Consider the following 25,857-nt stretch of genomic DNA (forward strand, 5'->3'; position numbering starts at 1 on the left):
TTTGCTAGGAAGATTTAATTTATCATCCCTAGTGTATTATTAATATGTATATACCATTTTCTCCTATTTGAAGTAATTCTGGCTTACCCCTCCCCCCATGATTTTACCTCAGAGAGTCTGTGAGAGACTGTTCCCAACCCCCAAAACACCTTTCACGTGGGCACAGATTCAGTAATGTGTATGTTATCATAGCTGTTGTTACCCAAGGTATTGGTGCCTGAAGGAACTAAGTAGATAACCCTGTTCCTAACATTTGCTGCCTAAGAAAATTTTGGTTTGCATATCAGTAAACCTTATTTTCTTTATTTAAAAGGCCAAATGACCATCAGAAGGAATTGCTCCTTGGGATTCTGCAGCCTGCCTAATTTCCAAATAAACCTTTCTTGAGTTCTGTAAGATGAAAACATTTTCTCTCTGCGCTTGAGCCTTGTGCATTGCCCTTTGCTGGAGCTATTTCCCCAGCAAATTGCTATGGTTGGTCTCTCAAGCCAGAGGGAAGAAAAAGGTTTTATAATGAAAATGCTGACACGTTCTTATCTACAGCAGTATGAGTAGGGATGCTATGATCTCATTTATTGTAGAAACCGGACGCCTGTTTTGGCTGAAGGGAGATCAGGCATCCTCCAGAGCTCTGGGGTTTTGGGTCTTTATCTTGAAAAGTTTGCAGTGAAAAAAAATATATAACTGTAGAGAAATAGGAAACCAGGGCTATACAAACTGCTCCTTGTTCTTCCGGTAAAGTAGTAAGTTGAATTCCAATAAAGTTCTCAGATGAAGATGGTCAGAGGGTTTAAGAGGCTGGAAATGGAGACTACGTATTTGCTTGCTGCATGCCGGGCTTACTCTTTGTAATGGTTTTATCTGACTATTTAGAAAGAAACTTTAACCTTGATCTTATTCATACTTTAAAATAATGGTCATCACTATTATATGGACAGCATTCTGAAATGAGTTATCTTTTATCCCTCAATACAACAGCTCTATGAAGTAGATAATTTATAGAGGAGGAAACTGAAGCACATTGAGTTTAAAATCTTTTCACTAGGGATGTTCAAGTATCTGGCTGGAGACATTTTTTCCAAGATATTATTCAGGTGATAAAATAACTTGTTGGACTGGAGATCCTTTTAATCTCTTTCATATTCATACTTCCTAAATGACACTATGTCTTGCCCAAAGTCACAAAGCATGTAGTGGTGGCACTGGGGTTTAAGCTCAAGTTTCTGATCACAAGCCCAGGGAGGGACTCTCTTTTCTTGTTTGTCCCTCCCTGAGCATTTCCTAGGGACTGACCATGCTTCCAAAGCATTCAACCAAGAAATTTCTGGTATCCTACCAAGAACAGAGGGCAGAACTGGTGCTTGTCCATAACACTCATTTATGTGATCAAGATGCGTACGTGTTACCTATATTGAATCTTGAAGGGCTGAGGGTGTACGGTACATGGATTCAGCAGATGTGTACCAAATCAAGAAAATTGCATCGCTGCCATGAAGACAGGGAAACTTTTCAGATAGTAAGGATAGAAGTAGAGTTGAATGACTTCAATATATTGATCCCTTATTTCCTGTGATTCTTCACCTCTTGTACTTAGCCCCTAGCCTGGAAATACATTGTCTTCTGTGCTCCTGGAATAGATAGAAGTGAGGGTATGTAGTTAGGCCAGATGAAGGTATTGCTGGTTTTCTCTTTCATTTTTTTATTTCCCACTCTTAAAAGTCCAGGGCTGGGATATTACCTTCCTACTTCCAGTCAAATCAGTTTCATCCATAGTTCCATTTTCAGTTATTTATACTTTTAGTGTTAAGCCAAGAGACTCAAGTATCTGTATGTGTCAAAGCCCTGCCACTTCTGTCACAGGGATTTCTGGATGCAATCATATCCTTGAAAGAAGAAAATCTTCCTCTCTGTGTAAAGATGGTTTAGGGGGTAGCCTTTTTGAGTTCTAAGGAAGCAAAGAAAAATGGCTTATAAAATTGATTTCAGATGAACCAGCTTTCTGTGAACAAAAGCAGAGTCTGTGTTTGCTTGCATGATCGTATTTGTAGGCTTAGCTAATTTTCAGATGTTGTCAGATCCACATGCATATTTTTGGTTCCATTCATATGGATTCAGGAAGATAATTCCTAAATTTTCTGACCAAAAAAGGGCACCCCCACATGTTTTATTTTACTCTAACACAGCTAGGTGTTCTGAATTTTAAATGAGGATTTGGCATTGGCATGTAAGTCTTCTTTATATACATCTTTAGAGAAGAGATCTGTCTGGCAAACCTTAGGTTTCTTTTGCAGGTGTCAGTTAATTTGTCCTCTTTACATTTAATTGATGATGTTTTATTTCACTTCATTTCTCTTTGAAACAGTTTAGGAAAACTGTGCAGTAACTTCAATTTCAGTGCAACTGAATTTTAGCAAATGAGGAGGTAATGAATGGACTGAAATAGATCTACAGAGGGTCGACTTTTTTTTTTTTTTTTTTTTTTTAACTAGGTACATAGCAAGATTACTTCCTGTCTGGAGAAGATTTACCAAAATTAGTTTAGTCAGTCTCAGAGTATTAATGTTAAGAACTTTATGTTGTGCCTCATAGATGATAGTTTTGAGGATCCTTTATTACCAATCACAGACTCAGTTCCATCCCTTTAATCTAATTCTATATTAAGTTGTAGTGAATTTATTAAGGTGTTCCAATATGCCATTCAGAAAATATTAATGAGATTAATATTTTAAATATTTTTAAATATTAAAATATTAAAATATTTTAAAATATTTAAAATATTAATGAGGTTCATGTGGTGTGTCTACAGTTGCTTACCTTCAAATGAATAATCCTGATGTATTGAACAGTTTGAAGTTTGTGCCTTGCATACAGGCTGGCTGTTCAGACCTCTCAAGACACTCTCTGTATAGCCATTCTTAGCTATGAATCATCTAGCACCTTGTACTGCTATTTAATGATTGCATATAAACATTCTACTTGCCTGCCCAGCAAGAACATTGTTAGTTTATTTTGTAAATAAATTATGTATTTATCCTCTTCTATACTTACCCAGTGCCTTACAATGGTATGGGTTCTTTCCCAGGAGGGAGGAGATCAAAGAAATTTTAATAGGATAGTGAATCCCTCCTTCTCCTTCAGGATCTGTTTGTGTCATCTCTCAAGAAAGATATTCCTGGCCACCACATCATCTGTCTGCTCCTATGGAGTTGTGAACTTCTTTCTACCATACTGAGCTGAATTGCCACAAGGCTGTAAATACCACGAGGTGTCGGAGTCTGGGACTTAACATCTTGAACACTTAGCTACTAGTATGGTGCTTGCAACATACTAAGTGATCAATATATGTTTATTGAATAAATGGTTTATGTAATCTTTACGTTGAATTATTTAGTCAAGGGAGACCTACTATTAATTTCAAAGAGAAAGGAAGTGTCCTAGTTTTGTTAATGCTTTTCTAGCTTCTCCCAAAATGACACCCATCATACTTTATTTTTAGGGTATCTTTAGCTGCATATAATTTCTACCAAACTCCATATCATATCATGAAAGCAGAGGGAAGAAAATGAGGTACTCAATGAATATAAATTGAATGAACAAATAAATAAATCCTTCAGTTCCCAACACGGACACTGAGAAGTCATTTGATAAGTACTTGGTGAAGAAATGAATGGATAAATGAATGACTATAAACATAACATCCCATGGTAACTTTATTTTGTGAGTTAGTTTAAATCCATCTTAAAACAATTTACAGTTTCCTAACAGCTGGAAGGGATTTGTTTTTGCTTCTATTGCTTATAAACTGACACCAGCTTTCATCTCTCTGACAGCCTCAGAATCCAGGTATTGTTCAATATCTTTAATAGAATTGAATGATTTGTAGTAAGGCCTTTGAGAAGAGCTGGTCATGTATTTATAGGTTGAGGCTTGGCTTCAGTGCTGCCACAGGACCTGGCAGCCTTGGTGCTCTGGGAAAGGAGATCATTGGAAAAGTCCCCTTGCTGTGGCATGCTTCTCAGCACCAGCATTTTCTCCATCCCAACTAAACTAGAATTGTCAATCCCTGTGTAAGTCCTTCTGAATTAAGTCCAGTTAAAAGTAGTTTATTTTCCATTTATTAGCTGAACTACTCTGAATGCTTCATTCCCTTTAAGAAATTGTTCTGGCCAACTAGGCAGAACTGCTAAAGACTGTTGCTAAGAGCAACCAGCTAAGAAGTTCTTAAATTAACTAACAGGCTACCTCAAATCCTTTCTAGATATGAGTCTGTGCACATGTGCGCATGCTCACGTGCCTACTTAAATAACAGATGCATATGTAAATGAATAAATGAGTCATTACCTATCGATTCAGGTTAAGCAGGGCTTCTGTGTAAAAGAGCCAATCAAGAAGACGAAAATGAATTAATTAATTAGGAGGAACTCTGCTCAGTAGTGGTTAAGCCATTTGAATATCAAAGTGCTCCATATTTTAAAATCATTATAGTGGTATGAATTCTGGACTGCAGGTAGAAAATCTAGCTTGTGTACTGCACGAGGGCCACGGCTCTCTTTTACTCATGCATCACTCCACCCCTACTGCCCAGCATGATACCTGGCACATAGTAGGTGCTTATTAATATTTTCTGTATAAATGAAGGAATGACTGCCTAGATAGTAGTGCCACTTTATCAATGAGGAGTTGGATGAAAATAAATAACATTCCGCAGGCTTATGGAGAGAAATAGGCTAAGCTAGGCTTCAAACCCAGGTCTAACTCTGAAAACTATGGTCTGAAGTGAAATGTTGCTTCTTTTTTAAAATACATTACAGGACCTAAGTCTAGACACTTCATGCCTTGTGAACTGGCACTTGTGAAGATAGTGTATCATAGAAGTAGAGATACGAATTCGCAAATTCAAAAGATCTGGATTGAAAACTCAGCTTCTATCATTTATTAGTAGTAGGAAAATGAGCGAGATGCTCAATATTTCTGAAGACTAGCCTTCAAGTGCAAAATGGAAATACTAGTGGCTTATTTAAACGCACATTGTAAGAATTAAATGAAGTTGTAAATAAAATTACATATATAAGCGCTTAGTATGGTTTATGCTAAGAAATATTGACTGACAGTATTACTGTTACTTAAGACAGAGGAGAAAACAGTGTGATAATGTGTTGTTCTGAGGAATAGATTGCACCTAAATGAATGAATAAATAAATAAGTAATCTTGTATAACTGAATACTTGTGGTACTATTTTTTAATCTATTTTTTAAGTTTATAAGGGACTAAAAAATATGATTCCTGTGGATCTTCCTAGTCCCAAAGCTATTTTCATTCTCTTATTCAACATTGTAACTGAAAATATCTTCAAAGTTGAAGACTTGGCCAATTTGCTTATGTTAATTAACATCATTTATATGCCTAAACCAGTTTTTCTCTAACCCGAGCTCTTGAGATCCAAGTATCCAATTATATGTTAATGTTTTGACGAAAGTGTAATTTAGGGTGGGGCATTTTATAGAACTGAGCTTTATTTGTTTATCTCAGAGGAGAAGCATTTGTGGCAGAGAATTGCTTGACCCTTGCAAATATGAATGGTAAATATTTGTTTTTTCATTTGATGAACCACTTGTTTCAGTACCCAGTCTGTCTGGGTAAAAACCATGTTCTTTAATTTCTTCTGGTTGTATTCAGATCTAATCTGAAGAAAGAAAGGTCAGTGATTTAGAACAAGTCAGGGTCTCAGGGTTTTCTTCAGAGAAATTGAGTAAGTCCTACTACAGGGACACAATTGAAACTGTGATTCATGTGAGCTGTGGCACCTTACAGTCTTTCTTATAAGGATGGCACATTCATTTTTAAAAGAAAGATGACTCAATTAATCTAAGCATGGGAACACCTCATTCATCTAGCATAATAAGGAAATTGCAGATTCTACTCAAGCACTTTTTTCTCAAATAAAGTAAGCCCCCTTTAAGTGTGTAAAATATATTTTAAAGCATTTTTTGATGAAACTCTTCAGAAATACAGTATAAACGTCCCTGCTTCAATGATACTATGAGGACCAAATGAAAACAGGCATGAAAGCTCTTTGGGGAAAAGTCTCAATAAATAATTATTAATTAATTTCCTATTTAACAAGCATGTATAGATCTTTTCTTGTGACAGATGCTGTGTGAGACTCTGAGAAGGCAATGATGAAGAAAAGAGAGATGGTCTCTCCTTCCTGGAATTTATAATCACATGACTAAACAAATACGTATACACTAACAGTTAAAAAGAAGGAAAAGACAAAATAGGAAATTATACAAGGCCTGATTTAAACTGAGAGGTCATGGAAGGTTCCCCTGAGGAAGTAATATTTGGGAAGGTTGAATTAGATTTAGGAAGGTCAAGAAGAATGGCTATGGGTGGTAGGTGGAGGTTTCTGTGAGGTTGAGGAAAAGGAAATATTCGAGGGGATTATCAAGTTTAGTGACTGACAAATGGGGAAAGGAAGTGAAAGCAAGGAGAGAGTCAAAGGACATTTCCATGTTTTAAGCCTAGAGTTCTGGGGGAATGATGTTAATGTCAACAGATCTAGTGAAATTAGGAGTGAGGAGGAATTTGGCTTTATTTGCATTTATACATTAAGTTTGCGGTGACAGTGATCCATCCAGCTGTTTGGCCAACCAGTTTCAGTGCAGCACTGAGCAAGTGAGAGTCCAGCTGCAGCCACGGACTTGAGAGTTGACCACTGTTAATGCTGTGAGAATGGGGGGCGTGTAGAGAGAAATAGAAGTTTGGAAATGCCTACGATGAGAGGTGGAGTAAGAAGTTGAGTAAAGGAGACTAAGAGATTTAGTAATAAATAAGCAATAAATAAAGGAGAGAATCTCAAGAATAGGGGGGCTGATGTTACAAACATGATACATATTGAATACTACCTTCCTAGTTTGTGTTAGGCATGTGGGGCATCAAGATGAACAGAGCAGACATATGGCCCAGAGGAGGAGAATAATTATTGAGAAAAAGTGGGATTTGGTAATTCCAGTAAAGACAACAGGTTGAAAGCTAAATTGTGGGTGGTTTGGGGGAGAGGGAATGGGGGAAGGATAGAGGCCACAGCTGTGTGTTATTTGAGGAAATCTTCAGAAAAAGAAGGGAGAAAAATAGGATGTGTTCTGGATGGACTGTAAGGTCTAGTGAAGGCTCTGCTCCGGCTCTTAGGCAGCGCTACAGAAAGAAAAGACAAAGAGGACACTGAAAGTGGGGTGTAAAGGAAACTGCCCAGTATTAGGAATGGTAATCCTTAAATTTCCAAACCAGCTTTGCTATGAATACATCCCTTCTATTTTCTGGGCTTCATTTTGCTTATCAGTACAAAGTATAAAGAGGTGGAGGTGGTTCAAATACTTCTAAAGTCCCTTCCAGTTCTAACATTTTATTGATAAAAGTCCCAGAGAGTAGAGTACTGACTTAAGGAGACAAGTCCCAGAAGAGATGGTCAGGGTGAGAATGAGGGCATACGACCTAACGTACTATAATAGCTATAATAATGCGTGTAAGAGCTATTTTTTTTTAACAATTTTTTTAAATTAATTAATTTATTTTTGGCTGTGTTGGGTCTTCGTTTCTGTGCGAGGGCTTTCTCTAGTTATGGCAAGCGGGGGCCACTCTTCATCACGGTGCGCGGGCTTCTCACTGTCGCGGCCTCTCTTGTTGGGAGCACAGGCTCCAGACGCGCAGGCTCAGTAGTTGTGGCTCACGGGCTCTAGAGCACAGGCTAAGTAGTTGTGGCTCACGGGCCTAGTTGCTCCGTGGCATGTGGGATCTTCCCAAACCAGGGCTCGAACCCGTGTCCCCTGCATTGGCAGGCAGATTCTCAACCACTGCGCCACCAGGGAAGCCCTATAAGAACTATTTTGAGCAAGGTACTGTGCTAGACACATTTTCCTTCACAATAACTCTTGGAAGCAAATGTCATAATTCTAGTGTTAAAAAATATGAAGCCCGAGAGTATAGAGTTTTAGTGACTTGACCAAAGTTACCAGCAAATAAGTAGACGAGCTGAGATTCAAATCAGGCAGACATGAAAATAAGAGGAGATAGAGTTTTCTCTCCTAATGGAATTCTGCATCTTTAAGAAAATAGAAAATGATATGTTGGGAGTAAGAGAAGGAGTTTGGGAACAGGGGCCCATGAAGGGTGGAAAAGGTCTAGGTCAATCATGATTGGCAGTGGGTCCAAGAGAAAGGCAAGACAGCCCCGCCCAAGTGGCGGTACCCAGGTCTGTGGTGTGCCCCCAGCCCTGTGACTGGTCTCGTGTACGGCATTCTGTTCTGCAGCCTGAGAGCCAGAATGGAGAAGCAGGAACTGGAGCCAATCCAGGATCCAGGACTGACACATATGTCTTGGAGGAAGTTTAAGAGTGAGACCAGGGAGTGACGGCAGGCTGTGCTGCTGAGGCTGACTGCAGGCTCAAGGCTGGGCAAGGAGTCAGGGTAGCCAGAAGCTGGGTGGTAGTGTGGGTGCTTCTGCCTTTCATTGCTCAAGTTGTCCAGTGTGTCTTCTATAATCATTCACAGTGCAAGTAAAGAGAGGAGGACCTGGACAAAAAGTAGGCCAAGATTCAAATTCGTATACCATCCCTACTCGCCACAGGATATGACGTGGCTTACAAATACTGTTACCATGCCCCGTTGTTATTGATACGATAGTTGAGTGAAATCTGATTTTGTGGAAATTTGTATTCTGTTATTTCAGTTAGCCACATTTGGTCAGTTTTTCTCACAGAATAACTGCATTCTCTCACTTCAAAACCTGATCTTATAAAAAGAATTCTCAAAATGTCTCAATACAAATTAATTTTTATATAACGCTCATGATAATGAAGGAAGATTTTTTTGTTGTTGCCTTTTTTGCTGTTGCATTTAGGATTATTTTATGTATTCTGAGAATGGCTTCACTGGATACTCCTATTATTTCAGTGTACTCCAAATTATCTTAAGTAATTATTTTCTCTGGAAACTATAATGAATAAGATAAATATCACTGCTTTATACAGTATCACCACATGTTAAAATGACACAATTAGTTACAAAGTAATGTCTTTAATAAACATTGTGAGGTTTTACCAAATTTAAGTTTCTCTTGCTGGGTTAAGAGTCAATTTTAATTAATAGCAAAGAGAATAAATGAGCAAAAGTAACGTTTATTATATATCTACTATATGTAAGGAACTATCCCAAGAGCTTCATATACCTTATTTTTTTAATACTCTAAATGAACATATAGGTATTAGCCCATTTTATTTTTTTTTTAAAGATTTTTTTTTTATGTGGACCATTTTTAAAGTCTTCATTGAATTTGTTACAATATTGCTTCTGTTTTATGTTTTTGGCTTTTTGGCTACGAGGCATGTGGAATCTTAGCTCCCCGACCAGAGATTGAACCTGCACCCCCTGCGTTGGAAGCCAAAGTCCCAACCACTGGACCACCAGGGAAGTCCCAGTTTTAGCCCATTTTAAAGATGAAGAAATAAGCTCAGATGGGTTAAATAAATTTCTTCCTGTCAGACTGCTAGGAAGTGGTACGGTCCACATTTGACATACAAATGTTCAGATTCAAGTTCAGGCACTTTCTCTAATATAGCCCATTAACCACTGTCATTAGTACATAAGACTTGCTTTCTTGAATTCTGGAAGCCATTCTATATGAAAGCCCCTTCTCAATTACCTCAAAACAAGAAGTGGATAGAAGGGAAGAGTCCTTTAGAACTCTTTATCCCAAACAAGAAATAAGGTAGTGAGTCAGTACACAGGCCATTAGGAGAAGGCAGAGGAGGACAGGCAAGGGAGGAGGGGATAGATGAGGTGGAAATCAAATGTGATTTTTTTAGCACCTTCCCTGTACCAGACTCTAAGCTAAACACCAGAACTCCAGGTTGGGACCAGATCAGGTGAGATTTCTTCAAGAGAGTTTGGATTAGTAGAATCCCAACAATCATCCCTTATTTCTCTTGAATCTAGGATTAATCGTTGTCCAACCTCTTCTAAGGACTTTTGGTGACAGAAAGCTCTTCCCCTCACCAGATAGCTCATCATGTTGTTGGGCAGGTCTGATCATTGGAAAGGGTTTCCTTATATTAATAGTAATTAAATTAAAGCCACCACTTATTACATCCCCCCCCCCACCATGCATCTAGTATTTTATTAATGTTATTGCTAAGCCTTACCCTATCCCTTCAAATGAAGTATGTCCCTCTGCCATAAAGATTTGACGAGATTTAGGACATGTCCAAGCCCTGACAGTTGATAAGGAACCAAACCCAGGTCTCTGACTCTTCGTTACACCAAGCTGCCTGCCTCTGACTTCTATCCATTGGCACTTTTCCAAGAAGAAATCCAGGATGTACAACTGAGTTCTGGAGGGACCTGGGGATTCTGAATGCTCAGCAGTGAGATGGGAAAGAAATGGAGGTAGGAGTGAGGCACAGAGGTTGGTGGCAAGAAAACGAACATTATAGTGGCGCTCTGACTACGGGATTTTATCCATACGAAGATGACTATGAACCCCGAGTTAGAAAAATAGCAATGCAGCAAAGGTTGATGACTATTCCACAGTATGCATATGAGGAGATGAAATTTTATTTTTAATGTTTGAATAATAGGGTGTTTTCATAGCTACCTAAAATGCCCTAAAGGAATTCAAAAGTGATGAATTATGGCAGAACAAAAAATACAAAGTATTTTTGGTTGACTTTTTTTTTTTAATGGAGTATAGTTGCTTTACAATATTGTGTTAGTGTATACTGCACAGCAGAGTGAATCAGCTATACATATATATATAGCCCCTCTTTTTTGGATTTCCTTCTCATTTAGGTCACCACAGACCACTGAATAGAGTTCCCTGTGCTATACAGTAGGTTCTCATTAGTTATCTATTTTATACATAGTATCAATAGTGTATATATGTCAATCTCAATCTCCCAGTTCATCCCAGCCCCCCGCTTTCCCCCTTGGTATCCATACTTTGTTCTCTACGTCTGTGTCTCTATTTCTGCTTTGTAAATAAGATCATCTATACCAGTTTTTTCAGATTCCACATATATGCATTAATATACGATATTGTTTTACTCTTTCTGCTTTCTTCACTCTGTATGACAGTCTCTAGGTCCATCCATGTCTGTACAAATGACCCAGTTTTGTTCCTTTTTATGGCTAAGTAATATTCCATTGTATATATGTACCACATCTTCTTTATCCATTCCTCTGTTGATGGACATTTAGGTTGCTGCCATGTCCTGGCTATTGTAAATAGTGCTGCAATGAATACTGGGGTGCATGTGTCGTTTTGAATTATGGTTTTCTCTGGGCATGTACCCAGTAGTGGGATTGCTGGGTCATATGGAGGTTCTATTTTTAGTTTTTTAAGGAACCTCCATACTCTTCTCCATAGTGGCTGTATCAATTTACATTCCCACCAACAGTGCAGGAGGGTTCCCTTTTCTCCACACCCTCTCCAGCATGTATTGTTTGTAGATTTTTTGATGATGGCCATTCTGACCAGTGTGAGGTGATACCTCATTATAGTTTTGATTTGCATTTCTCTAATAATTAGTGATGTTGAGCATCTTTTCATGTGTTTGTTGGCTATCTGTATGTCTTCTTCGGATAAATGTCTGTTTAGGTCTTCCACTCATTTTTTGATTGGGTTGGGTTTTTTTTCTTGATATGAAGCTGTATGAGCTGTTTGTATATTTTGGAGATTAATCCTTTGTCAGTTGCTTCATTTGCAAATATTTTCTCCCATTCTAAGTGTTGTCTTTTCATCTTGTTTATGAGAAATTAACCATGTCCTCATTTTTAAAGTAGTGGACATTTTAAAGGTATTCTTGTTTATGTCACTAATTCCAGATATCTTAGTGATTACTTTAAAAGGACATTTAATTTTTTCAGATGTGTATCTTGGGATATATGCTATAAAAGAACAATTAAACTTAGAGTGAAGTCTACACATCTATGACATATGAGAAAATCGATTCTAAATTAAAATTACATTATGTAGACTAAGTGTCTTTTATAATTACTTATAATTTTAAAAATATACTCTATTTTTCATCTAAATGACCAAGGTTGGAATTTTTGCTGTGCTACTTATCCCTATGAGGCCAGAAGAGTAGCTTAATCTCTTTGAGCCTTAGTTTCCTCATTTGTGGACTAGATTTAAAACCTACTGTATTGTTTTGCTGTGATGAGTAAATGAAATCACATTTGTAAAGTATTTAGCACAATGATAACATGTAGTCTGACATCAGAATGAGAGAAAGTGAATCAGTTTTGTGTGTGAAAGAAAAACATTATGAATTTTAAAGTCTGGACAAGATGGCTACATCTACTATTTGAATCTCTGCTTTCATAATATTTTGTATCATCTGTTTAGTGATTTACATGAAGAGGCCCACTTAAGCACTGTTGTGTATTTTTCATAAAGCGGATTGAATCCCCTGACATATTTAGAGTAATTAAGAATTTCAAGTGAATATGTTTAGTGTTATACTGATGTGTGTTTCTTTGATGATAGACATTAAATAAAATAACTAATTGAACTGAATAATTGAATTTTCAAAGCCATTCAGTGTAAAAATTAGCAGTACAAGAGTAATTGTGTTTCTATCAAAGGACATCATGACTAAACATACTGCTTTTTATAATGGAAAACAAATATATCTCATACTTCTGAACCAACTAGTTGTAACATAGTCAATGTGTACCTGATTAATTTGCACTTTAAATTATCATAAAAATACCTTAAAAAGGAAAACTGTGAAAAATATGTGATGGCAACATACATTTTCGAGCAGAGTAGCTTAAGTTTGAATATTCATTCTTCTTCAGAAATGATTTTGGATAAGTACATTTTCTAAGCCTTGGTTTCTTTATCATTAAAATAGAGATAATAATAGTACAACTCGTGGAATTGTTTTGATAATTAATTGAGATTATACAAGGAAACCATCAGGCACATTGCATGTGTCAGTGTGTAAGCATTAGAGGTATATAGTATTTCAAATCCATATAAATATACTGGAAAGACTGTACAGACAATTTTATTGTGTTTTTTCTAACAAAATTTGTTTTTAAATAAGTAAATAATCATTGCCTGATTTTGTTTTATAAATCTGAATAATTATAGCTGAATTTGATTAAAACCAAGTTCACCAGCATTAACTTGTTTTGTATTCAAAATGTGCCTATACTTAGGAATAGATTAGGATGCCAGTTAGGCTAGGAACAAAGAGGTTTATTCCGTAAGATGTTGGCTTGTCACGTTAGATTCTTTGTGATTATACTGCCTCAGGGAATCTAGCTGTAGTCACACAATCACAGAAAACATTTCCATGTTTTCTTTTTGAAACAAAACCTAATAACTGATTAGGTTTCCTATATCTTTCCTGCTGTTCCCGTGATGCTTTTGTTTGCCCTATAACCACAGTCAGAGGGGAAAAAAAAATGTTTTCATTTCTCTTGTTGCCAAAGCTAAAAATTTGGAAGTTATTCTCCTCGACTCTTCTATTTGTCTTACCTCCAAAGTCTATTCAGGTACCTCGTTTTGCTGATTGGATCTCCTTAATATTTTGAATTTTTTTCCCTCCCATTTATCTACACAGACACTGACCAAGTTTATACTCTCACTTCCTCTTACCTGAACTGAATTTACCTTTTTGACTAATCTGCCTCAAATCTCATCTCTCTCCTCCATGCTCTAACAAGAGGTAATTTTCCAAAATAGAAATCTGGTAATATTACATCTCTGATTAACAGCCTTCACATTGCCTGTAGGAAAAAACAAACAAACAAACCTGAACTCCTTGGTGGAGCTCCAGGCCCTCATGGACTTGCTCCTGCTTCTCCAGTTTCAGAAGTTAAGATTTCAGGCTCTGGAGTCAACAGGTTTTCTTATATGTAAAATTAGAATTAACAATAGTACCAATTTCACTTGGTTGTTTTAAGGACAAAATGAGATAATATTTACTTACCTGTGTGACACATGGTAAGATGTCTCAAATTTAGGGTCTCTTAATATTATTTATCATTTCTTCCTCCATGTATATCCTAGACATAACAAAGAGCCTTCTGTTCACCCAACTAGTGACATTCTTTCTTGGTTTTGTTTCTGTGACTTTGTGTTTATCGTTTCTTCTGCCTGGTTTGTCACCACATAACCCCTTCCTCCTCAGCTCCTTTGTCTGCCTTGCATATCCTGTTCACCTTTCATACTTAGCTCAAGGATATTTCTTTTTGGAAGACGTTCTGATTTCCCCATTGACAGAGCTAGAAACTCCTCAGCACCCCATTAGGAGATCAAGGTCAAGAGTGTGTATTCTGGAGTTCCACTGCCTGGATTTAATGTAATGTGCTTGGGCAAATTACTCAACTTCTCTAAGCCTCAATTTTATCTATAAATTTGTGTGAATGATAAGACATATCTAAGGGTATTACGTGAAGATTAAATGAGACAATATATGTATGTGCTTAGCACAGTGCATGACACATAATAAAGGCTCAAAAACTATGAGTCAGTAACTATAATAGCAAGTAGACTGGAGTTCATTGTTCTGACAGAGCATACATTGCCTCATGTTATCACAGTCTTGCTTATGTCTATGACTTTACATATACCAGACTGAAAATTCTTCTTAGACTTTCTATTTTTGTGTTCCTTGCACATGGTTTGAAAACTGACTCATGATAGATCATTGGTATGTTTATTAAAGGAAAAATGGGTAAATATCTACTTTGGTGGTGCTCTCACTTGAAAACTGGTAGGAATTTTATTTTTAGCAGTATTTATGGAGCAGGCAGCCTGGTATAGAGAAAAACATTTCATTTCAATAAACAACAAGCACTAAGCTCCAATCTCTTTGAGGATGAGGTAAATATCTTATCAATCTCTGTATCTACAAAACACATACATGCATTGCTCAATGAATGTTAATTATTGAATAGATAATTTATGTGTTGATCTCCCCTATTAGACTGTGTCTAAATTATAAGCAGAGAGTATTCCTCCTGTCCAGTAGTATCATTCACATAGTAAGTGTGCAATACACTTTAAATACTTTATTTGTAATTGTGGCCCAACTTATATAGACTATGTAAAAAATTCTGTTACAAATCATTCCATGCAAATTGTTGAAATCTCATTTCATGCTCTCAGACAAAGCTATTATAATTTTTATAGTATCAATTATTTTAGTAATTTTATTCCTTCTGTAATTATGTCTGTAATTTTTAAAAAGTACACGCTACCTTAAATTTGGAGACCATATGCTAAATACTTTTAAATGTGATATTCCCAGAGTAGAGAGTCTAGCGTTATTATGATCCAGAAACACTTTTTTTTTTTTTTTTTTTTTTACTTTTTTTATTTTTATTTATTTATTTATTTTTGGTTGTGCTGGGTCTTCGGTTCGTGCGAGGGCTTTCTCTAGTTGCGGCAAGTGGGGGCCACTCTTCATCGCGGTGCGGGGACCGCTCTTCATCGCGGTGCGCGGGCCTTTCACTATCGCGGCCCCTCCCGTTGCGGGGCACAGGCTCCAGACGCGCAGGCTCAGTAGTTGTGGCTCACGGGCCCAGCCGCTCCGTGGCATGTGGGATCTTCCCAGACCAGGGCTCGAACCCGTGTCCCCTGCATTAGCAGGCAGATTCTCAACCACTGCGCCACCAGGGAAGCCCCCAGAAACACTTTTGACATTGTGTTTGTAATCATATAACCCACATAGAACAGTGGAAGTTGAACACAGAGTGATTTGAAGCTGAAAAGCTCAAGGTTCAAATCTTCCCTCTGCCAGCAGTACAGTCTTGGACATGTCATTTTATCTTTCTGAACTCAGTTTCCTCCTGTGGAAAATGAGTCCAATAAGACCTACTCTGCAGTACTGTGAAGAAGGTTTGGAACACAATAGCAGCTCAGCAAAAGTAGCCATGCTGATTTTAAAAGAGCAACCATTTTACTGAAGCCTAATTATTTTATCTTATCCACTAGTAAGGAATTCATTCACGAGCATCACTGTATTACAAGGTACCCTAAAGCCCAGAGGGATGAGTGAATAATTTAACATTTTTCTGAATGTTAACTGCTGAAAAACTGCATACAAAAGATGATTTGGAACATACAAAATGTTCTTGGAAACCACTGCTAACTTAACAATAGCTAAATCCATCTGCTTTCCTGGAGTTTCATTTATATTAACCCCACTCTGTATTATAAACCCATATTTGGACTTAATTGATTCTGGATTAATATTTGATTTATTGCCTAAAAATAGAAATAAAAGAAGATCCAATAGAGAGATCAAATTCAGGTGATAGGCCCATGGTATTCACTCTTTCTTTGTTCCTTTCATCCAAGGGTCTTGAAAGGAGAATTTTTTAAATTATGGCTTATTCTCTAATAAAGTGGGTCAGTAAAATGGTTTATTGCATTTATGTCATAGATCTACAGAGGGAAGGAATGAGGCTGGTGTTGTCAGTTTATCAGTATGCCTTAGTTTCTCAATCACAAAAAGATAAAACATATACCCTCCTCAGAACTAAGAAGGTATTACATGAATTCAATAAGACTGATATGTTGAGATGCTCAGGAAATAGATATACTGTATGTCTACAATGCAGTTTCTTATAAGGAACAATTGCAAAGCTCAAATCTCAAATTTCTAGGGCTGTAAAATTTTCATTCAAGGGCTCACATGAACATTTTCTGTTGGATACATGATGTTATACTTTCACGGTGTTTTGTGTCCTCACATCACAACGAAACCACAGCTGTCTTAGAATAATTTGCTTCAAAAGAACATTCATAACAAGGTTAAGGTGATCTGTCTTGAGAACCAGATGAGGTTTCCTTTCCTTCTTTCCTCCCTTCTATTTTCCCTTCTTTCCTTCCTTTCTCCAATATTTATCTGGCTCCTACTTTGTGATAAGTACTGTGACAATTATAAATGATATAATACAGAGGTGAATAAGGGACAGTCCTGCCCTTAGTAGGTCTGTGGTCTATTTGAAACTATAAACTTCAAGCAATTACATATGATATGACAAGTGCATCAATCATGGGACCATATGAGGATAGAAAAGAGTTAACTTGAATGTCTAGTTTGGGGAAGTTGTGGAGGAAAAGATCTGAATATAATCTTGAAGAACAAATCAAAGTTTTCCAGGTGGGTAGTCATGAAGAACATTTCAGGTGGAAGGAGTAGCATACGAGAGGCTGTTCTGAAGTTCTGTGGACTCAATGGGAATAATACAAAGATCCCTATAGTGGGACTACAGTCCTCGTAAAGGGGAGTGGTGGGAAAGGAACACAGAGAGGTGGGGAAGGTCAGATCCTATAAGGATGTGAGGGATTGTGGGCTTTATCCTGTAGGCAGTATAAGCCAGTGAAGTTCTTTTACCATGAGAGTGTCTTAGCTTGTTTTTAGAGAGAATATTTTTTTTACTGTAGCATTTGGAAACTGGATGTGGCATTTTGGAAAGACTCTGGTGGCAGGACGACCAGCTATGAGACTATTGTAAAAATCTGGCAGGACAAATAATAGTTCAGAGTAAGTTTCAGGTTATAGAATTCTCTCGTGGACCTCAGGTTAGCTGCAGGGCTCAAGTTTGGTCTTCATGCCAGGTTATTACATGGCAGCACTTCATGGCAGCACTGTCCTGATGGGCTGAGTCAGCAACAGGAAAATGCTAGCTGCTAGCATGGCTATCTCTAAATATCAGTCACAGAAACAATCAAGAAAAACAGTCCTTGTGTTATACTAAAGAGGGAAATTGTACTTAAATAAGTCTACACCCATGCAAGTTGTTTGTCTTACTTTCCACATCAATTAATGGAGATAGTAACACCACCTAAAGACTAGATGTTTTGAAGATTGACTAATGAATACTCCTAAGACATTCTTAAAATTTTTAACTCATAGACCATTTGAGAAACTAATGAAAGCTAAGACCATTTCCTAAGAAGATAGAAGCAATTGACATTGCGGTTAGGAACATAAGGTTTGGGTCAAACAGATCTGGGTTAATTTCCCACATTAAGCTAGTATCAGTATGTGGCAGGTTATGTAACTTCTTTAAGTCTCAATTTCCTCATTGAGTTGCAATGAAAATTAAATAAGATAATGAATGTAAACTGCTTGGCTTAGTACCTGGCAAATAGTAAGTCCTCTGTAAATGTCAACTATTAATTAAATGGTAAATGTATCAATACCATTTACTGTATCACAAAGTTTTGCATAAAATTTCAGGTGATATCAGATACTACATCCAATGTAGTGACCAGGGAAGCATGGATAAGAACCGAAATTGCACAGTGAAAGCTCCTTGCACAGTGTTTTATATTTTAATGGTTCTTAATAAATGTTTAATTTGAATTTAAATTACCCATAGTAAATCCTTCATTTATATATTAAAATTTTTGTTTATTTACTCATGCAATTGACCTGGGCCTGAAAGCAAACTGGTTTCAGATGAACACATTTACAGCCAGATTTTTTCATTCTAAATGAAATCTAAAGGAATATACATATATACCTGGTATAAACTGGGAGAATATAAGAGCAGAGACTTTTTTTGTTAATTGAGGATCTATGGTTGCAGGCAACAAAGTGAATCGTTCTGTATTTCTAGCTCCTGGAGAGTTATAATGAACAGATACATATTGTCAGAATTTTCTAAATTATTTAGTGACCGATTATGACTAATTATGGAGATAGTTGTAATTTTACAGCTTGTAAGGGTAGTTTGTATAGCATAACACACTAAAATTACAGCTGGTTTAAGAGAGCAGGATGTAGGAAAGGGAAGGGAAGTTTGTTCTTTTTCAATACCCACGTGATTCCTGAGCCTTGAGAATTTTAAGTGGGCTCACATTCATTAATTCATCTGTGATCACTCACACATACTGTGGCAAGCTGAACATGATGCTAATCGGTGAGGCTGAAAGAAGAGTTTGCGGTCTGGTGGTGGAGATGAACGTGCAATAAGTACCAATAGAGGTCTATAAAAAGCACTGTTTGTGGTGAGAGGAAACCAGCAAGGAGAGGGGAAAGGCGGAGGTGTGGAGAGAATGGCATGCTTTGGAGTTGTAAGCAATTTGCTTCACTAGTATCATGGAATGCTGAGGAAGGAGGAAGTTATGGAAAATGAGCCTAGAAAAGGGAAGCAGGACTGAAGTATTGGCTGATATTTTATGCTGTGCTACGTTGAGTGGACTGCCAAATACAATACTCACTTCAATTAGCGGTGACATTTGTATTACAATAACTACCCAAATTAAATTCTCAGAATGTCCTACATGATAGACATACGTGTGTGTATATGAAAATACACACATACAAAACATTTTATATTTATTTTTGTAGAATCTACATGTGTTTGGTGTATGCATGTGCATGTTGGGAATCTATAATAACAGGAGTGTTATACACATAATAGTAACGTGTATACATATAATTCTAATGTTATTGGTTGTGTTAATCACATCTATTTAAACTAGGGAAAGCTAAACTGAATGAATGAAAATATAGAATAGGCTATTACTCTATTTCCAAATGATTTTCTGTAAGAAGTAATATTAAATATGTTTTGGACAAAGAGTGTTACACAAAGATCTACTTCAAAAAATATTTAACAATGACTTGTAACTATTGACTGATGTGAATAAGTATATGTACTGTGCTTTAACATAGTTTGTTTGCTAGTTCTTAAATAATTTTCTGTTGTTTCCCCTCTCATTAGTTAACATATTCATATTTTCATAGGTAGCTCAAGTAGAATTTTAGCCAATGAAAAAATGTATAACTTGTCTGAGTTTTTGCCAATTCTAAATACTTATGAATACTTTGTGAGCACAAATAAGACACAGATATGATTTGGGCATAGATCATTACCTCAGGAATCTTGTAGCATAGCAGAGGTGGTAATATGTTAGTATTAAAAACAATTAAAGGCAATAAGTGGTATCATGAGAGAAAAGTGTGAGAGTTTGAAGTTGGAATGAATTACTTCCAACTGGAGAATATCACGGAGGGCTTAGAAGAAGTGACATTTGAGCTGGTCCCAATGGAATGACTAAGATTTATACATTTGGAAAGGAGTTAAAGGTGAAAGGGCAGAATATTATAAAAAAGGAGCAGAGATATGGGAAACTGTCCTGTGGAATATGAATAACATTTTATTTTATAGCTGAAAGCCATTTGTTTATGTCATGAAAATTCTGTGACTTTCCATATGAAGGGAAAGTATATAAACCACAGTTGTAGTGACATCTGTCCATTTCATACTCTCATTGTCAATGAATATGGTGGTTAAATGTGTGGGCCTTGGAATCAGACAATTCTGGCTTAGAATTACCAGTTCTGCCTCTTCTAAGGTGTGTGATTTGGGATAAATCATTTAACCTCTCTAAAACGGTTTCCTTAAATGAAAATGGTAAGAATGATAATGTTCTACTCACAGAACTGGTATAATAATTAAACGAGATAATGAATATAAAGTACCTGTTATCACTGTGGCTGACACATAATAATTATTCAAGAAACAGTTGTCATTAAATGGTACAAAGGTCTTGAGAAAGACATTGACTTTTTAATTTCTTTCCCGTGCTCCACATTGTTCTCAGCGAGGGAAGGGATGGCAAGATAGCCATAATGAGTTTTGTTGATAATATAAGGGGAGAATGGAAGAAGGAATGCAAACACTCCGAAGTCCCCTTGCTTTGTTTTCTTCTCATTCTGTTTAATATACTTGAATTTTAACATACACCTAAGCCATGCAGTATGTTTTCTGAGTATTATTTACATGGCTCTGTTCAAAGCTTGGAATTGTCTCTATTCATCCTCCCTGGATTAATTACGGGTGTGACGTGTGCATGGACATGAGTGCAAGTGCATGTGTGTGTGTGTACTTGCTTAGCTGTTCATTTTGCTGCCTCCTATTAGATTAGGTATAATCATGGTAGGACCAAAATTTTGTATGTGTAGTTTCCTGCTTTATGCTCTTATGGCTATAATGGTGAGAAAACTGATGTATGACCAATTGTACCTAGAGTATTGTCAAACCTCTTTTAAACTTCTATAGTATAAGTATGGACGAAGGGGGAAATAGAATTAATTACAAGAAAGGTGATGTCATGGTGCTTATTCTGAAGTACTTAACTATTTAAATGTATAACAATTACTTAGGAACCCGCTCATTCTCATCCTTTATTTAACACTAGTGAAGTGAGTCATGTCCTCATTGTCTTTGACTCAGTAGTTGCTAAAGTTAAGTATTCTATTGAGGAGAAGGGATGATTCTACAGTATATCTAATATGCTATTTCTTTCTGAAACATTGTTTCTTAATGGACACGTTCATTAAAAAAATTCAAAGGATCCAAAATAGGGTCTTTTTTAAATTACATTCCATTCTGGATGTTGGTCCTGCTTCGAGAGGATGGATAAGAAAACAAGATCTCAGATATTCCATCTCTGGAACTACTAGTAAAAGTCATTAAATGATAAATGTATACTTAACAGGAAGTTATTTGCACATTTTCTTCTGATGAAACTATGTAAGCAGTTTCTCATTTCATATCTATATCCATATATCTATATGCATATGTCATTAAAATAAGTTTTGTAAATGAAAAATCCAGCGAATAAGAAGGACGACCATTTCTTGAGAAACTGCGGCATTGAGTAACTGCCAGCCACTGCACTAGCGTTTTACATGCATACTCTCTAATCTGTTTGATATCACAACGAGGAAGGTTTTATTTCACATTCAAATCCAGGGTCATTTGATTTCTGTGAGCTAACTAAATGTAAACAGAAAGTGTTGACAGATAATATACTGTCACTTTTGCTTTTGAGGATCTCATAATCCATCAGGGAGAGGAGGTGGGTGAGAGAGACTCTTAATAATGTGCAGTAAGTATGCTGTGGTGCAGACACTGGGGGTGTAGACAAGGAAAGCGGGAAGGATCACGTCTGAGCTCATCTTGCCGGAAGGGCTTTTTCCATGTGGAGAAAGAAATGTCCTAGAATGGACATTTTTGGCAAAGGGAATGGGGTTTATTGTTATTAAGTAAAGAGATGACTACTACAAATAAGGATTTATATTTGTATTATTTTTGTTCACTGAATTATAGCTGCACATCCAAAGAGCCTGGGTGTATGTAGTCCTTTAAGGAATGACATAATGCTATTAATGTTGATTATTCTGCTTGGGCCTGTCTAGTTGTAAAACAGTTAAAAGAAGGGTTTCTTTTAGAATGTGAGTCTTAGGGCAGACTCCTCCATGTAACTGAGTACTTCACTGAGCAGTCTTAAAGACTTGTGACCATTGAATTGGCACATTGTCTAAAGATGAAAATTTTATTTATTTATGACTCTCTAGACAGCTTCTTTTTAAAGGATCAGTTGTAGACTTAGAAAGAATATAGAGATTACAATAAATGGAAAGTTGGACTTTTACATGGTCTGTGTGCAGGCTGAAATCGAGTTGTTTAAAAATTCGGGCTATTAGAAACAGAAGTAACTTTAGAGATACTCATGTAGCCCCATACGCATGAGAGATACTCATGTAGAGATATTCATTCAGAGGAAGCGGAGGCTGAGTGTCTTGCCCCAGGCCCAGAAGAAAGCAGGTTCTAGAATCCAGTGGTTTGACTCCCTGTGCTTTTCCCTTTATAACATTTTTATCTAGTACTTTAAGAAAATAAAGATTTAACAGAGAATTACTTTACCTTATGTTATGGACTGATCTGTGTTTCCCCAAGATTCAGGTATAGAAGCCCTATCCCACAATACCTTAGAATGTGACTATATTTGGAGATAGTGCCTTTAAGAGATAACTAAGGTTAAATGGGGTCATAAGGATGGTGTCCTTATAAGAAGAAGTGATACCAAGGATGCACTTGTACAGAGGGTTGACCATGTGAAAAAGCAACAAAAGGGTGGCCATCTGCAAGCCGAGAAGAGAAGCCTCAGGAGAAATAAACCCTGCTGGCACCTTGATCTTGGACTTCAAGCCTCCATAACTGTGAGAAAATAAAAGTTCTATTGTTTAGGCTGCCCAGTCTGTGGTATTTTGTTATGGCAGCCTTAGAAAACCAAGATACCTGGCAAATTTTCAAATTAATGAAAGAAGCACACTGACCTTATTTCTTGATTATATGATAAAAGTTAGTTATATATTATATATTTTGACACTTCCCCACAATATTTATTTAATATTTGCTATTTTAGAGAGTGCTTCTCTCCTTAACAGCAAGAAGTGTGCTTCATACATCTTTACTTCCCCTATGCATAGAATAGTGCCTGGCATGGAACAAGGGCTCAGTACCTATGTGAATAAATAAATGAAAGAAATGATATTACTCCAAGTGAGCATATCTTTCTCATAATTGAATCACATGCCTTTGATGTCAAGCATTTTTATCGGAAAAATGATGTTTTCCTTGAGATATACCTTCTCCTTTTCTTAATTTTGACATAGTGATTCCTTTCTTCCTTCCTTCCTTCCTTCCTTCCTTCCTTCCTTCCTTCATTCCTTCCTTCCTTCCTTCCTTCCTTCTTCCCTCCCTCCCTCCCTCCCTCCCTTCCTTCCTTCCTTCCTCCCTTCCTTCCCTCTCCCTCCCTCCCTCCCTTCCTTTCTTTCTTTTGCAAGGCTTGTAGGACCTTAGTTCCCCAACCAGGAATTGAACCCAGGCCCTTGGCAATGAAAGCGCAGGAGTCCTAACCACTGGACCATAGTGTGAGACATAACATTTTTATAAGTAAAGTTCAAGAAACTCCTGACAGCTATTTCCTGCTATGTCAAGAGGCCTTTAAGTCAGGTTCTTCTCACTTTTATGGTGCTTAGTAGGTTTCTCAACAAAAGTTATCTCTATACTTTATAATATTTCTTGTTCTCCGGCTCTTTCCTATTGCTCAGTGATGTCTCTATTTAGCAAAGCCATCTGAGAACTGGGGACTACCATTTTAGTGTTTTCTGCTATCCCTCTGGTGTCACACACACATCTGATACATCCTCGAGCATGGCACTCAGTTGTGCTTGCCAGCAGACAAATGCCACCTCTGTGAGGTGCAGTATTTATGTATTACACCACCTGGTGTAGGACTTATTTGCATCTGAAATCCTTCCACCCTCAGTTTTCAATTCATGGGGTAAAACTGTAGCAAACACTATTCTCCTGATTATATATTTATCTCACTCAGTAACTAGCATCATTTTTTTCCTTTTTTTCTTTGAATATTCCTTTTTGTTTGGCATCTAATGTGTATATGTATGAGGAAGGGAAAATTAATAGTGACCATAGTTCTGATTCTCAAAGATTTACTCAGAGTGAAACTCTGATATGTAGAAAACAGGGTGATATTAATCATTAAAAAAATGTTTCAGAAGTACAGAGTGACCTGGTACATTTTGAATACCTGGAGGCTATAGCATGAATGAATCATGAGAATGAAATAGACTTCATTTAAGAAGACAAGGAAGTTTGAAGAAGTTCATGGCACAGATTGGAGAAAAGAGGGGAGGAATTTTTAGAACAGTAAATGATACTAATGGAGGTACTCAAGTAGAAATTAGAAACGTTTATTGAGGAAAATATATTGAAAGTTGAATGATGGAATTTAGGTATTCTACCAAGTGTACGAAAACTGAGTTTGGATAAATAATAACTAGCACTTATTGGAAACTGTGCACTAGAGATTTATACTTATTCGTATTCTCATTCAATCACCAGGACAATCCTATAAAATGAGTTACATCATTATAGTTTACTGATGAGGAAACTGAAGACTCAGGCCGGGTTACTTATTCCAGCAGAAGTACTGGTTAGAATTTGGACAAGGTATGCCTGGCTCTAATTTTCATTTTCTACAGAACACAATGTTCTGTAGAAGGCAAGGAAAAATGAAATAAAATGTGCATCAGGGTCCAACGAGGAAAATAGAAACAATTTTAAGTATTTGAAATAGAAGAAATCTAATAAAATGAATAAATTACACCATCCATGGAAACAGCTAAGAAACAAACAGGCAATGACAGGGCGACCTAGAGATTAACCACAGCAGGAAGACCGCTCCCACTCCTAAACTGGAGGATCCAAGCTGCGGGGTTGCGGGGGTGGGGGGGTGGGCAGGACCAACCACAGGAATCTGGAACCCCTGCGGGCCCATTCAGCAAAGCTGTAACCAACAAAGAGGTGATATGGCTGCTGGCGATGTCCTTGCAGGCAAGGACAAAGGGACAAATGCCTTGACTTCCCCCTTCCTCCTGCCCCTCTGGTCCTTTCTTGGATACAAGAAAGTAAGGAGTGTGGTGGTAGAGATTCACTATCCACTCCTATTATTCTTATGGATGAAGGTTTTTCTGGCTCTCGTATTTTAGATGGTCTAGCAGAGGAAATAAAAGAACCTCAGTTGTTTATTAGATCCACAGGGAAGAGTTTGGATTATGAGGTGAGATAAAACATTGTTCAATTTCATGATAACTTAATTTTTCAGACTTTTAATACTATGGAACCTTAAGGATTGGAAAGAGCAATGAAATGCTATTAAGTTGAGTAGTATTTTACATAAGAATAGACTACTTTAGAAAGTCCTAGAAAAGGGAAACGGAAACAACCCCAGGTTTTAAAGACTCTGGGTAATTTGTTATTTGCGATCTGCAGGCATAGAGCATGGGGGAAAGGTGGCTTACTGAATGCTACAAATTGATGTTAACAAGGGGGCTGGGTATTCAAAAATGATTCCAAAAAAATCATGCTGTATTTTTGGACAAAGGCCTTTACCTCAAGAGACATGGATTTGACAGCCTCTTCTGGAGAACTGTACTCACAGGC

At 37.1% G+C, this 25,857-nt stretch overlaps 1 protein-coding gene across 11 annotated transcripts in view; it reads left to right on the plus strand.

Moving 5' to 3' along the window:
- The window catches only part of DLG2 (discs large MAGUK scaffold protein 2), a 2,039,030-nt gene that overhangs the window by 829,023 nt on the left and 1,184,150 nt on the right, over positions 1-25,857 (plus strand). The gene's annotated exons all lie outside the window — the stretch shown is intronic.

This window comes from Balaenoptera musculus, chromosome 8 (assembly GCF_009873245.2).
Source record: "Balaenoptera musculus isolate JJ_BM4_2016_0621 chromosome 8, mBalMus1.pri.v3, whole genome shotgun sequence".
In the NCBI taxonomy this organism is placed as follows: domain Eukaryota; kingdom Metazoa; phylum Chordata; class Mammalia; order Artiodactyla; family Balaenopteridae; genus Balaenoptera; species Balaenoptera musculus.